The sequence below is a fragment of the Oncorhynchus kisutch genome, linkage group LG9 (genome assembly GCF_002021735.2).
Source record: "Oncorhynchus kisutch isolate 150728-3 linkage group LG9, Okis_V2, whole genome shotgun sequence".
Classification (NCBI taxonomy): Eukaryota; Metazoa; Chordata; class Actinopteri; order Salmoniformes; family Salmonidae; genus Oncorhynchus; species Oncorhynchus kisutch.
The window spans coordinates 22900483-22910533 of NC_034182.2; positions in this window are offsets into that span (position 1 = coordinate 22900483).

Sequence of the window (10051 nt, forward strand, 5' to 3'; positions counted from 1 at the left end):
AGAGGCAGCCGAAGATAAGAGTCGACGATACGAGGGAACACGGTTGGCAAGGAAACCCGAAAAGCAGCCCCAAAAATGTATTGGGGGGGGGGCTCAGAGGGAGAGTGGCTGAGTCGGGTGTCAGACCTGAGCCAACTCTCCCTGCTAATCGTGAAGAGCAGTTGCAGTGGGAGAGGCTGCATCACTTGGAGAATTGGACATGGGAGGAGGAACTGGACGGAAAAGGACCCTGGGCTCAGCCTGGAGAATATCGCCATCCCAAGGAAGAACTAGAGGCGGCTAAAGCAGAGAGACGCTGGTATGAAGAGGCAGCACGGCGACGCGGATTGAAGCCTGAGAGTCGGCCCCAAAAATGTATTGGGGGGGGGGCTTACAGGGAGTATGGCTATGCCAGGTAGGAGACCTGCGCAAACTCCCTGTGCTTACCGGGGGGCTAAAGAGACCGGGCAGGCACCGTGTTATGCTAGTGAGCGCACGGTGTCTCCAGTGCGGGTGCATAGCCCGGTACGGTTCATACCAGCCCTTCGTATTGGCCGGGCTAGAGTGGGCATCGAGCCAGGTAAGCTTGGGCAGGCTCGGTGCTCAAGAGCTCCAGTGCGCCTGCACGGTCCGGTCTATCCAGAGCCACCTCCACACACCAGTCCTCCGGTAGCAGCTCCCCGCACCAGGCTTCCTGTGCGTGTCCTCGCTCCAGTATTACCAGTGCCCGCACCACGCATCAGGCCTACAGTGCGCCTCGCCTCTCCTGCTCTGTCGGAGTCTCCCGCCTGTTCAGCACAGCCAGAGCCTTCCTTCCCTCCTGCGCTGTCGGAGTCTCCCGCCTGTTCAGCGCTATCAGAGCCTTCTCTCTCTACAGCGCTGCCGGAGCCTCCTGCCTGTTTGAAGCAGCCTGAGCTGCCAGTCTGCAAGGAACTGTCAGTCTGCAAGGAGTTGCCAGTCTGCAAGGAGCTGTCAGTCTGCATGAAGCAGCCAGAGATGTCAGTCTGCAAGGAGCTGCCAGTCTGCAAGGAGCTGCCAGTCTGCAAGGAGCTGCCAGTCTGCAGGGAGCTGTCAGCCTGCAAGGAGCTGCCAGTCTGCAGGGAATTGTCAGTCTGCAAGGTGCTGTCAGTCTGCAAGGAGCTGCCAGTCTGCAAGGAGCTGCCAGTCTGCATGAAGCAGCCAGAGCTGTCAGTCTGCAAGGAGCTGCCAGTCTGCAAGGAGCTGTCAGCCTGCAAGGAGCTGCCAGTCTGCAGGGAACTGTCAGTCTGCAAGGAGCTGTCAGTCTGCAAGGAGCTGTCAGTCTGCAAGGAGCTGCCAGTCTGCAAGGAGCTGCCAGTCTGCAAGGAGCTGTCAGCCTGCATGGAGCAGTCAGAGCTGTCAGTCTGCAAGGAGCTGCCAGTCTGCAGGGAGCTGTCAGTCTGCAAGGAGCTGTCAGTCTGCAAGGAGCTGTCAGCCTGCATGAAGCAGTCAGAGCTGTCAGTCTGCAAGGAGCTGTCAGTCTGCAAGGAACTGTCAGTCTGCAAGGAGCTGCCCGTCTGCAAGGAGCTGTCAGTCTGCATGAAGCAGCCAGAGATGTCAGTCTGCAAGGAGCTGCCAGTCTGCAAGGAGCTGCCAGTCTGCAAGGAGCTGCCAGTCTGCAGGGAGCTGTCAGTCTGCAAGGAGCTGTCAGTCTGCAAGGAGCTGCCAGTCTGCAAGGAGCTGCCAGTCTGCAAGGAGCTGCCAGTCTGCAAGGAGCTGTCAGTCTGCAAGGAGCTGTCAGCCTGCATGGAGCAGTCAGAGCTGTCAGTCTGCAAGGAACTGCCAGTCTGCAGGGAGCTGTCAGTCTGCAAGGAGCTGTCAGTCTGCAAGGAGCTGTCAGCCTGCATGGAGCAGTCAGAGATGTCAGTCTGCAAGGAGCTGTCAGTCTGCAAGGAACTGTCAGTCTGCAAGGAGCTGCCAGTCTGCAAGGAGCTGTCAGTCTGCATGAAGCAGCCAGAGCTGTCAGTCTGCAAGGAGCTGTCAGTCTGCAAGGAGCTGTCAGTCTGCAAGGAGCTGCCAGTCTGCAAGGAGCAGTCAGAGCTGTCAGTCTGCAAGGAGCTGCCAGTCTGCAGGGAGCTGTCAGTCTGCAAGGAGCTGTCAGTCTGCAAGGAGCTGTCAGCCTGCATGGAGCAGTCAGAGCTGTCAGTCTGCAAAGAGATGCCAGTCTGCAAGGAGCTGTCAGCCTGCATGGAGCAGTCAGAGCTGTCAGTCTGCATAGAGCAGCTAGATCCGCCAGTCAACCAGAATCTTCCAGATCTGCTAGTCAACCAGAATCTTCCAGATCTGCTAGTCAACCTGAATCTTCCAGATCCGCCAGCCAGCCAGGATCTACCGGAGCCTACTACCTACCTGAGCTTCATCTCAGTACTGGGCTTCCTCTCAGTACTGGGCTTCCTCTCAGTACTGGGCTTCCCCTCAGTTCCGGGCTGCCCCTCAGTTCCGGGCTGCCCCTCAGTCCCGAGCTGCCTCAGTCCCGGGCTGCCCCTCAGTTCCGGGCTGCCCCTCAGTTCCGGGCTGCCCCTCAGTCCCGAGCTGCCTCAGTCCCGAGCTGCCCCTCAGTCCCGAGCTGCCCCTCAGTCCCGAGCTGTCCCTCAGTCCCGAGATGCCCCTCAGTCACGAGCTGCTCCTCAGTTCTGTGGGGTTCTGGGTGAGGACTATTAGGCCATGGTCGGCGGCGAGGGTGGATTATCCCAGGACGCGAAGGGGAGGAACTAGGACATTAATGAAGTGGGGTCCACGTCCCGAGCCGGAGCCGCCACCAATGACAGACGCCCACCCGGACCCTCCCTATGGTTTTGAGGTGCGTCCGGGAGTCCGCACCTTGGGGGGGGGGGTTCTGTCACGCCTTGGTCTTAGTGTTTTGTGTTTTCGTTATATATTTTGGTCAGGCCAGGGTGTGACATGGGTTTATGTTATTGTATTTCGTATTGGGGTTTGGAGTATTTGGGATCGCGGCTGATTAGGGGTGTTGTATAGGCTTGGCTGCCTGAGGCGGTTCTCAATCAGCAGTCAGGTGATTCTCGTTGCCTCTGATTGGGAACCGTATTTAGGTAGCCTGAGTTTCACTTTGTCTTTCGTGGGTGATTGTTCCTGTCTCTGTGTAGTTTCACCAGATAGGCTGTAATTAGGTTTCACGTTCCGTTTGTTGTTTTGTATTTATTATAGTTATTTCATGTATCGTCACTTTTCTTCATTAAAGACATGAGTAACCACCACGCTGCATTTCGGTCCGACTCTCTTTCTACAAACGAAGAACGCCGTTACAGAATCACCCACCACACACGGACCGAGCAGCGTGGAAACAGCCAGCGACCGCAGGAAAAGCGAACGGAGGAATGGACATGGGAAGACGTATTGGATGGCAAAGGTTGTTACACTTGGGAGGAGATACTGGCTGGAAGAGATCGCCTCCCATGGGAACAGGTGGAAGCACTGAGGAGAGCAGAGGCAGCCGAAGATAAGAGTCGACGATACGAGGGAACACGGTTGGCAAGGAAACCCGAAAAGCAGCCCCAAAAATGTATTGGGGGGGGGGCTCAGAGGGAGAGTGGCTGAGTCGGGTGTCAGACCTGAGCCAACTCTCCCTGCTAATCGTGAAGAGCAGTTGCAGTGGGAGAGGCTGCATCACTTGGAGAATTGGACATGGGAGGAGGAACTGGACGGAAAAGGACCCTGGGCTCAGCCTGGAGAATATCGCCGTCCCAAGGAAGAACTAGAGGCGGCTAAAGCAGAGAGACGCTGGTATGAAGAGGCAGCACGGCGACGCGGATTGAAGCCTGAGAGTCGGCCCCAAAAATGTATTGGGGGGGGGCTTACAGGGAGTATGGCTATGCCAGGTAGGAGACCTGCGCAAACTCCCTGTGCTTACCGGGGGGCTAAAGAGACCGGGCAGGCACCGTGTTATGCTAGTGAGCGCACGGTGTCTCCAGTGCGGGTGCATAGCCCGGTACGGTTCATACCAGCCCTTCGTATTGGCCGGGCTAGAGTGGGCATCGAGCCAGGTAAGCTTGGGCAGGCTCGGTGCTCAAGAGCTCCAGTGCGCCTGCACGGTCCGGTCTATCCAGAGCCACCTCCACACACCAGTCCTCCGGTAGCAGCTCCCCGCACCAGGCTTCCTGTGCGTGTCCTCGCTCCAGTATTACCAGTGCCCGCACCACGCATCAGGCCTACAGTGCGCCTCGCCTCTCCTGCTCTGTCGGAGTCTCCCGCCTGTTCAGCACAGCCAGAGCCTTCCTTCCCTCCTGCGCTGTCGGAGTCTCCCGCCTGTTCAGCGCTATCAGAGCCTTCTCTCTCTACAGCGCTGCCGGAGCCTCCTGCCTGTTTGAAGCAGCCTGAGCTGCCAGTCTGCAAGGAACTGTCAGTCTGCAAGGAGTTGCCAGTCTGCAAGGAGCTGTCAGTCTGCATGAAGCAGCCAGAGATGTCAGTCTGCAAGGAGCTGCCAGTCTGCAAGGAGCTGCCAGTCTGCAAGGAGCTGCCAGTCTGCAGGGAGCTGTCAGCCTGCAAGGAGCTGCCAGTCTGCAGGGAATTGTCAGTCTGCAAGGTGCTGTCAGTCTGCAAGGAGCTGCCAGTCTGCAAGGGGCTGCCAGTCTGCATGAAGCAGCCAGAGCTGTCAGTCTGCAAGGAGCTGCCAGTCTGCAAGGAGCTGTCAGCCTGCAAGGAGCTGCCAGTCTGCAGGGAACTGTCAGTCTGCAAGGAGCTGTCAGTCTGCAAGGAGCTGTCAGTCTGCAAGGAGCTGCCAGTCTGCAAGGAGCTGCCAGTCTGCAAGGAGCTGTCAGCCTGCATGGAGCAGTCAGAGCTGTCAGTCTGCAAGGAGCGGCCAGTCTGCAGGGAGCTGTCAGTCTGCAAGGAGCTGTCAGTCTGCAAGGAGCTGTCAGCCTGCATGAAGCAGTCAGAGCTGTCAGTCTGCAAGGAGCTGTCAGTCTGCAAGGAACTGTCAGTCTGCAAGGAGCTGCCCGTCTGCAAGGAGCTGTCAGTCTGCATGAAGCAGCCAGAGATGTCAGTCTGCAAGGAGCTGCCAGTCTGCAAGGAACTGTCAGTCTGCAAGGAGCTGCCCGTCTGCAAGGAGCTGTCAGTCTGCATGAAGCAGCCAGAGATGTCAGTCTGCAAGGAGCTGTCAGTCTGCAAGGAGCTGCCAGTCTGCAAGGAGCTGCCAGTCTGCAAGGAGCTGCCAGTCTGCAAGGAGCTGTCAGTCTGCAAGGAGCTGTCAGCCTGCATGGAGCAGTCAGAGCTGTCAGTCTGCAAGGAACTGCCAGTCTGCAGGGAGCTGTCAGTCTGCAAGGAGCTGTCAGTCTGCAAGGAGCTGTCAGCCTGCATGGAGCAGTCAGAGCTGTCAGTCTGCAAGGAGCTGTCAGTCTGCAAGGAACTGTCAGTCTGCAAGGAGCTGCCAGTCTGCAAGGAGCTGTCAGTCTGCATGAAGCAGCCAGAGCTGTCAGTCTGCAAGGCGCTGCCAGTCTGCAAGGAGCTGCCAGTCTGCAGGGAGCTGTCAGTCTGCAAGGAGCTGTCAGTCTGCAAGGAGCTGCCAGTCTGCAAGGAGCAGTCAGAGCTGACAGTCTGCAAGGAGCTGCCAGTCTGCAGGGAGCTGTCAGTCTGCAAGGAGCTGTCAGTCTGCAAGGAGCTGTCAGCCTGCATGGAGCAGTCAGAGCTGTCAGTCTGCATAGAGCAGCTAGATCCGCCAGTCAACCAGAATCTTCCAGATCTGCTAGTCAACCAGAATCTTCCAGATCTGCTAGTCAACCTGAATCTTCCAGATCCGCCAGCCAGCCAGGATCTACCGGAGCCTACTACCTACCTGAGCTTCATCTCAGTACTGGGCTTCCTCTCAGTACTGGGCTTCCTCTCAGTACTGGGCTTCCCCTCAGTTCCGGGCTGCCCCTCAGTTCCGGGCTGCCCCTCAGTTCCGGGCTGCCCCTCAGTCCCGAGCTGCCTCAGTCCCGGGCTGCCCCTCAGTTCCGGGCTGCCCCTCAGTCCCGAGCTGCCTCAGTCCCGAGCTGCCCCTCAGTCCCGAGCTGCCCCTCAGTCCCGAGCTGCCCCTCAGTCCCGAGCTGCCCCTCAGTCCCGAGCTGTCCCTCAGTCCCGAGATGCCCCTCAGTCACGAGCTGCTCCTCAGTTCTGTGGGGTTCTGGGTGAGGACTATTAGGCCATGGTCGGCGGCGAGGGTGGATTATCCCAGGACGCGAAGGGGAGAAACTATGACATTAATGAAGTGGGGTCCACGTCCCGAGCCGGAGCCGCCACCAATGACAGACGCCCACCCGGACCCTCCCTATGGTTTTGAGGTGCGTCCGGGAGTCCGCACCTTGGGGGGGGGGGGTTCTGTCACGCCTTGGTCTTAGTGTTTTGTGTTTTCGTTATATATTTTGGTCAGGCCAGGGTGTGACATGGGTTTATGTTATTGTATTTCGTATTGGGGTTTGGAGTATTTGGGATCGTGGCTGATTAGGGGTGTTGTATAGGCTTGGCTGCCTGAGGCGGTTCTCAATCAGCAGTCAGGTGATTCTCGTTGCCTCTGATTGGGAACCGTATTTAGGTAGCCTGAGTTTCACTTTGTCTTTCGTGGGTGATTGTTCCTGTCTCTGTGTAGTTTCACCAGATAGGCTGTAATTAGGTTTCACGTTCCGTTTGTTGTTTTGTATTTATTATAGTTATTTCATGTATCGTCACTTTTCTTCATTAAAGACATGAGTAACCACCACGCTGCATTTCGGTCCGACTCTCTTTCTACAAACGAAGAACGCTGTTACACACACTTTGTCACTCATACAACAATGACCTAAACAACCCTAACAACAGGTAGCATTACAATGTTTTCTTTTGTAAAAATGTCTTTACAAAAACAAGAATGACACCTCTACTGTTTAGAATTCACTGCAGTATATGTTACAGGAATAAATCAGGAATGAATATGCTTCAATATGTTTTATGTCATTTTTTGGCTTTGAGTGATTCCAAAATACAATAATTTGTATATACACCATCTACCGATACAGATACCGTAGCATTGCTAGTCAACCCTGTCTTTTGCAGTTGGCCACAGGTTCTTCTCCAGGTTCTTATCACGTCTTATGTCATCTTGGGCAATACACCTAGGAAATCATCTTTTGGCATGCCTGGTTCATCCCTGGCAATCTTCTTCCTCTGTCAGCCACTTCTCTATCTCTGGCTGGGTCCATGTTTACATTACAGTACAGCATTATTCCGAAGATGTCCCCTTTTGTATAGATGGTCATGAAATTGAAAGACTAACACCTGGGTAGGTGTTCAGCTACAATGGGAATCAGCTGTGGTTGGTCTAATTATTTTGATAGTATTTCATTTTTTAGATTTGGAATATATTTCGATACGGTATGCCTGTAGAAATGTAGCAAATTGCTGTCTTATTCAATTTTGTGTTATGTTAGGTTTTGAAAAGAGTATGTAAACATGTGTAAATTGGCCTGTAGGTACATAGAGTTTTGGTGGTGGTTGTGTCTGAGTGAGAAAAGAATTCATGAAATTTGAAAGATGTAGTCATTGAATGCATTTTGTGCCAAAGCAATGTAAAATGATCCACAGTTTAACCCACATAGACTGCTGTTGTGCTCACTGTTTGAAGAGTTTTGAAAAAGTTACATAAGCACTGAGAAATGGGTCCTAGCAATTGTAAAAAAAAAAACTTTAAAAAAAACTGTAACTGGTCTTATCAGCCTCAAGCAGCAATGATTTGGTTGAAAGGGTTCAATTTGATATCCATAAGTCATGTCCATGCATTAGAATTTGCAGGCCATTAACATGATCAACCGTGAAGCGTAGACCACATGGAAAAGGGAAGCTACAGTATATGCAGCCTACATCTTTCAAACCATTCAACATCCCATTTGTATTTCTATCTATTATGGATCCCCATTAGTTCCTGCCAAGGCAGCAGCTACTCTTCCTGGGGTCCAGCAACATAAGCCAGTTACATACAGTTTAAAATACTACATGACATTACATTTCATAACACCTTACCCAACACATTCAGTGTGTTCCCTCAGGCCACCACATATTTACCATACAACATCCATGTGCACTTGTGTGTAGAGGGCATGTGTTGTCATGTTTACTGTATGTGTCTGTGCTTGTGTGTGTGTGTCTCTTCACAGTCACCGTTGTTCCATAAAGTGTTTTTGTATCTTTAAAAAAAAATGTAATTCTACTGTTTGCATCAGTTACCTGATGTAGAATATAGTTCCATGTAGCCATGGCTCTATGTTGTACTGTGCACCTCCCATGTCTGTTCTTGACTTGGGGATTGTGAAGAGACCTTTGGTGGCATGTCTTGTGGGGTATGCATGGCTGTCCAATCTGGGTGCTAGTAGTTTTAAACAGACATCTCTGCGCATTCAGCATGTCAACACTTCTTACAAAAACAAGTAATGATGATGTCAATCTCTCTTCCACTTTGAGCCATGAGTGATTTGCATGCATATTATCAATGTTAGCTATATGTGTACATTTAAGGGCCAGCCGTGCTGCCCTGTTCTGAGCCTCCTCCTCTTTGTGGCACCTGATGACATGACTAGGACCTGCCTTGTTGATAGTGTTGATAGTGTTGTTAAAAAGGCAGAAGTGCTTTATTATGGACAGACTCCCCCCCATCTTAGCTATTGTTGTGTCAACATGTTTTGACCATAACAGTGTACAATCCAGGGTTACTCCAGGCAGTTAAGTCTACTCATCTTGCTCAATTTCCACATGTTTTATGACAAGATTTAGCTATGGTTCATACTTTAGTGAATGATTTGTCCCAAATACAATGCTTTTAGTTTTGGAATATTTAGGACTAACTTATTCCTTGCCACCCATTCTGAAACTAACTGCAGGTTTGTTAAGTGTTGCAGTGACTTCACTCACTGTTTAGTGTTGAGTCATCTGCATACATAGTCACACTGGCTTTACTCAAGGCCAGTGACATGTCATTAGTAAAGATTGAAAAAAGTAAGGGGCCTAGACAGCTTCCCTGGGGAATTCCTGATTCTAACTGGATTATGTTGGAGAGGCTTCCATTAAAGAACACCCTCTGTGTTCTGTTATACAGGTAACTCTTTATCCACAGTATAGCAGGGGGTGTAAAGCCATAACACATACGTTTTTCCATCAGCAGACTATGATCAATAATGTCAAAAGCCTGACTAAAATCTAACAAAACAGGTCCCACAATCTTTTTATCATCAATTTCTCGCAGCCAATCATTAGTCATGTGTGTAAATGCTGTGGTTTTTGAATGACTTTCCCTACAAGCGTGCTGAAAATCTGTTGTCAATTTATTTATAGTAAAATAGCATTGTATCTGGTCAAACACATTTTTTTCCAAAACTTTACTAAGGGTTGGTTTACAGGCTGATTGGTTGGCTATTTGATCCAGTAAAGGGGGCTTTACTATTCTTGGGTACCAAAATTACTTTTGCTCCCTTCCAGGCCTGAGAGCGCACACTTTCTAGTAGGCTAAGATTGAAGATGTGGCAATATCTTCCGCTATTATCCTCAGTCATTTTCCATCCAAGTTGTCAAACCCTGGTGACTTGTCATTGTTGATAGACAACAATCCTTTTTTCACTTCTTCCACACTCAATTTACGGAATTCAAAATTACAATGCAATGTTACACTTCGATACGTAGATGTATAGTGTCAGCGTTTGTTGCTGGCATGTTATGCCTAAATTTGCTAATCTTGCCAATTAACAAAATAATTGAAGTAGTTGGCAATATCAGTGGGTTTTGTGAAGAATGAGCCAACTGATTCAATGAATAATGGAGCTGAGTTAGCCTTTTTACCCAAAAGTTCATTTAAGCTTCTTACTATAAGTCTTGATTTAATTTATCTTTGTTTCCTAGTGTAGTTTATTCAGTATAGTAACATGATTTCTCAATTTGCAGTATGTTTGCCAATCGGTTGTGCAGCCAAACTTATTTGCCATTCCTTTTGCCTCATCAATCCACAGGGATTTAACAGATTTTACAGTCAATTTCCTAATGGGTGAATACTTGTTAATAACTGGGATAAGTCATTTCATAAATGTGTCAAGTGCAGAGTCTG